The sequence below is a fragment of the Drosophila guanche genome, unplaced genomic scaffold (genome assembly GCF_900245975.1).
Source record: "Drosophila guanche unplaced genomic scaffold, DGUA_6, whole genome shotgun sequence".
Classification (NCBI taxonomy): Eukaryota; Metazoa; Arthropoda; class Insecta; order Diptera; family Drosophilidae; genus Drosophila; species Drosophila guanche.
Window position 1 is genome coordinate 3001829 of NW_022995753.1, and position 6043 is coordinate 3007871.

Sequence of the window (6043 nt, forward strand, 5' to 3'; positions counted from 1 at the left end):
CGGAAATTGGAGGTGTGCGGCAAAACACGACGTGACGTGACATTTCCTCTTCGTCAAAATGTCAAAATGCAGCCCCAACGGCAGCCCGAAAGCGACATGAAAGCAAACAAAGGGCCACGCAGCCGAAACAACAACAAAAACAACAACACCATATTTGTGCATTTATTTTTACCATATTAATGAGCAATTTGATGGCCAAATCGGGGTTTCACTGGTGGCAAATCTCCCAAGACCTCGACGAATATTCTTACACTTTTTCGTGCCTTTTTCACACAAATTGTTGATTAAATTAAAGGAAAACTAAGCTTTTGTATCTATTGTGTTTCTGCATAAGTTGCTGAAATGATTTACCCGAGACCACAGCACGTTGGGCTCTGAAAATTCCTAAAGGTATACTCATATATTTTGGACTGCGAACTGCATGGATTAGTGGTATGTAAAGGCCGGAATGTGAAGCCGACACATATGAATATTATTGCGTTTATGGATTATTGGCATGTGTGTGGCATGTAGAACTACGATCATATAGTTCCAGATTTCTGAGCCACTCATTTCGGTTGAGCGCACCCCACAGAGCCACCCAGAGCTCTCTCGCCACGCCTGGCTAAGCTGCGTCTTAAGAAGCTCGGGACAGGGGACTGGGGTTGGCCCGAAGATGCCGGGAATTGGTTCCGAGTGAATGACCAGCAAGTTTGGTCAACCGCAACGGGGCAAGCGAGATGCAACAACAAAATTGATTAGCCCCGCAGTCATGGTTGCTGTTGTTGCTTTTGTTGTTGCACATTTAACTGGTTGACGCCTGGCACGACCGAAGGCAAACGGCGAAACCCTTTGACAACATAATTACATAATTAGCTACCAATGAGCGGGGGTACAGCGTTTTGACCATGGTCAACAACAGAGAGAAAGAGAGAGCGAGAGAGCGAGAGAGTGAGAGTGAGAGCAACCCCTGCGCTACTGCACTCGTCAGCTGTTTGAGCTGGGAAGGGAAAAGATGATTGAATGACTCCAGGACAGAGGAACGAAGGTGCAGGAATGGCAGGATCCTGGGCTACCGTAGGAGGAGGATCAACTGTCAAGCGCATTTAGCTAAAATGCATTAAAACCAGAGAAAAACAGTAGAAGGAGCCAGGACAATGCCCCGAACCGTAGCACACCGTACAGAGCCGAACCGTACCGAAGGCAGAGCCGAAAGATCAATAAGAGGACACTTTGGCTAAGCGGCTTACACAACGACATCGACTCGGAAGTGCCTAATGCATCATCTTGCATCTACATCTATCCATGGAAGACATGGCCAAGATGTAGCCCAAGCGCTGTGTGTAGACATATACACTACAGATATTGTATGTATATATCAAGGAATCAAGCAAACAGCAAAGGGACAATGGCCTCTGGGTGGGGGAAGGCAGAACAATGCGGCTAACCGTGCGCAAGCGGCTCAGCGCAGATAACGGCGGCAAAAAGGACATGGGAAAAAGGTAATCCCCACAAGGACAACATGACAACAACGGGACAACACAACCTGTGGCAATGTCCCTGACATCAAGTAGCTCCTGTAGGAGGATTGATTACCCAGCCGATTAAGAGCCGATTACCACTGACATTGGTTCCCATGAATGAATCTCTGGAGTAACGCAGAGCCATGAATGAAGGTTGCCAGCAGAAATTTCTCTGCTCTGCTGCGGCAAAAGATCATAGAAGCCAATGAGGGTGCGGAAGAAGGAACCCTGAAGCTAGTTCAAGTGCCACCAGATTCCCAGTCTCTGCTCCGTCTAATCCCACCACAAGCAGAACAACCAAGAACCACTTCAAATACCATATACCCACTGAGTTTACAGGGTAACAAAGCTAAACAGCAGTCGATCCATTCAGCTGCTTAAATGTATATGCAAAATTGTCTGCTTAGTGGATTAATATCTGAGTGCATGGAACTAATTGTGCAGCCAAATTCAAACACAAACTGCAGACCAACTGCAGTCCAGGGAAACGTAAAACAATAATCGTATAAATACAAGAACCAAGGAGACATTGTATCCATTTGGCTCTTCAGGAAAAATATATTTGTCATAATATGTAAGTCTGCCGCGTGGATATTCAAGCTTTATCGGGGGATTCCTTCGGGGTCTTGACTTTCCTTTTGTCTTTGGTCTTACTAGAATAATTTACGAGCCTTTACGCCTTTTGGGGTGAACCCTTTTTTTGGGTCGAGGCGTAAATTGTGATGAAAATCGCTGAAACGCCATTTAACCGCGACGGCCATTACCCAGCATCCTGGGTGGCAGCCATCCCAGCCACCTCTCCTCTGCCCCTCTGCCCCTCTGCCACCCTGGCACTGCCAAGTGCCCCCACACTCTCTGGGGCACTTTATCAACATTTCCGCGTTTTATGGCCTCCAAGGAAATGTTGCTCAACTTGACAAAGGCCCAAAAGGCGCACTGCCATGAAATGGCAGCCACCACCGCGCGGCCGAGAAGCCAAATTGAAAGAAAAGTTTTAATTATTTTTAATTTTCATGATTAGTACTTTGCGTTTACACCACCCAAGAAAGGCTCCGCGGACCAGAGCAGCACATCCCCGCCCAGCCCTTGTTAATTAAGCTTAACAATAGTGGGTGGCCACTCCCCAGACTGCACGCCCCCACCCATCCCCATCCCGCTGGGTGATAATGATAATTTTCTCACTTTCTCTGAGGGGCGTGGGAGGGTGGGTGTGTAGGTTGTTCTGTGGCATCTTCTGCTCTTGACACAAGTTAATGAGTTTCTCGCTTTTGCGCCTGCCAAATGCCACCATCGGGCGTACTTAGCGCTATTCCCGTCTCTATCTGTACTTCTATTTGCCTCTCTTTCCAGTCACCAGACAAGGACCGTGCTAAAGAGGACGAACGAGTGGGCGGGGGATAGAGTCTTGTTGTGCGGCTACCCCCAAAAAAGGAGTTTTGGCTTCTTTGGCAATTTTCTAATTGTTTCTTTATGCAAAGCGACAACTCCAGATAATGAATGAAACTTCTCTGGATGGATACCTGGTACGACCAGGTCCCCACTCCCACTCCCCGTCTATCAGCAAATACTTAAAGCCCTATTTCGGATAACCCAGCAAGGCCCAACATTTCTCAATGACAAAAGGTGAGTGAGTGAGTGAGTGAGTGGCGGAGTTACAAGAGGATTTACTATGGGCTTAAGAGGAGCAAGCAAGCAATAGATAAAAATAGAGCCAGGGGGAAAGAAAAAAGCGCAGAAGGAGTGCGCGAGAGAGAGACAGAGTGATGGGAGGGAGCTGACAAATTGATGAGAGCAGAGATCAAAATAATTACACTACAAACGACACTAAAAGAAACTGTGTCTAACAGAATGAATAATAAATATAAGTGTCTCTTTTTATTTTAAACAAAATCAGCCTTGAGGGAATCTCATAATTCACACCGAGGTAAAGCATTCGGCTTACCTTTCAATGGAATAATATTTATTGAAGAACTAATGTTCTTAGCTTTTCATTTACAATTTTGCTCCTTATTTTATGGTATTGTTATGCTGATTATGTTTCACATTGCTAAACCGTATTAAACCTTTGGAAATCTATTTAAATGTACCCAACACATTCGACATATCCTCTTTATTGTCTTGCAACAATTGTGTGTATTAAACTTCTATAGAATGTCGTCCCTGTACACATAACAAACGAAATCTAGAAATTTAGCAGGAGCCGCATTGGAGTTTTCTCTACGAGAGGCGGCACACCTGCGACTTTCACACGAAACGCACTGTATCCGTGTATGGATGAGTCAACACTTGCTGCCATTTAATGCAATGTTTCCCTTACAAACCATTAGCTGCATTAGCTTCATTTGAACTCCTTTCAAGACGCACCCTCCTTTGGCCAGAGACAATTCCATTCATATTAGCCCAGTTAGCGGGCAGCTCTCCCTCTGCCATTTCTCACTCTCTCCCGGCTGTCATCGGCGAATTCCCAATAATTCCCGTAAATCTATCATAGATTGCAGCACTCAATTGTGCCAGCGACAATTTGTTGGCCCAACCGAAAGACAGTGGCCGAAAGTTCTGAGGGCGTTGCCGACACACAAAAGGAGACACAAAAAGTGAGCATAAAAATAAATTAGCCAGTTGCCTCTCGATCTGACCAGTAACAACAAAAAAATAGGTGTGATTCCACAGAATCAGTGGGGAGAGAGATGGCCGAAAGAAATTGTAACAAGTCAATTTTTCTTACTGCCGATAGGCAAGATGAAAGAGCCGAGAACCGACCCGACCCGACCCGACCAGACAATGCGTCTGGTTTGTCTGGGGTTTTCGGTCTGGTCAGCAGGCGAAAATAATGCCTGCTGCACAATTTTGGGACATGTTTTTGGAAAAATGTTTACAAAACATACTACCGACATATTCCTCCCCTAACTCAACTCCATTTAAACTAAATCAAAGCGCATTGTCTTGACTCAAAGAATAAATATTGCTTGGTGTTTTTTTTTTTTCAGTGGGGGCGTGGGAAATGGCAAATGGCAACAGAAAAAATCTAGGAATTCTTCCATTTAAATATACACTTTTTATATGCAGTGCATTAGCACTGAATATTATACATCAATTACTTTAAATATTATTTATTCCAAATTTGTGGCTGGCCACAAACGAAGAGTAGAGCCGCCTCAGCCATAAATCAGTGCAAAAAAAACAATAAAAGTATCTACATTTTTTGTATTTTTATTTATGTTTGTATGTATATGTAAATGTATGTACCCCTTCTACTATAGAAACGAATGGCGCACAATATTGCTGAACGCATAAATCTTGAGTAAATAATTTTCGCCGGCACAGCCGAAAATGACAAAGTTTATTTGGCGGTTTCTCTGTGCGGTGGCCGAGGGATTTTCCATGGTATTTTTGTTGTTGTTGTTTCTCGTTATTTGCGGATCCACGCAGATGGGCGGTTTTATGTGGCCATGCCAAAAATGTATTTATATACATTCCTACTTATATCATTTCAATTTAGTGCGAATAGAAACATCATTTCGTATTTTAAACGGATGACGATATGGCGGAGTAGGTGGTAAGCATTTGCGTATCTACTTATGTATGTACCTTTTGTGGCAGTCATGTTCATTTTATTTAAGTGACCTCCTCGTACACCTTTTGGTTACAATGTAAATACTTCAATAATCATTTTAAATATATCTAATTAATATCACATTACAGTGTACATTTCTAAAAGGGAATACACTGTCCTGAATTCAGATTCTTTCCAACTTTATTTTGTCACTTAAATCATTGAAGTACGATCTTTTGTTTGCATCAAGGTTAGAATGTTTGCAACAATAATAATTATGTATATAAAAAGTTGTAAGTGGAATAAATGAATAAATGGAATGTAGTAGATAGATATGTATGTTCATGCAAATATTTCAATTGGGTAATCCGTAAGCAGAATGTATTGATTGCCGACGGAATGTGATGGTAAAGTATGGGAAATAACATGATTCAATTTGAACTCCTAAGCTTTAAAGTAATCTGAAAAATGTAATACAAAAAGAAAGCATTCATAGGAACGAAAATAATGAAAAACAATTGTTTGCAAATAAGTGTAAGCCCTTAGTCACTTATTAAGAATCAATTGGAACTGGCAGAGCTTAAAACTGATTGACAAGATACCCAACAAAATATTCTCGAATTATATAAGAGTAATAATTTTCCCTTTATCACAAACAATATATACCATTACCCATGGGCTGCCTGAGAAATTAGTTTTGCTCTCGAATCAATCATCAACTGAAAGTTTCTCACACAAACAAACGAAATTGCGCGAGTTTCTCTTTCTCTCTGGGTTGGCACTACCCTCTATTTTTGCTCTTCCGTCCCTCCTCTGGCTGATGCCTCCTCCCCCTTTTTGGGTTTTTTTTTTGTTGGCAGGCCAAACAAAGAATTGAAATGAATACGAAACGAGAAAACCATTTTGGCCAAAGACGAGCGGTGCGCTGTTGCAACCCGCAGATTGCCACGGTGCCACTCCAATCCACTCCACTCCACTCCACTCCCCT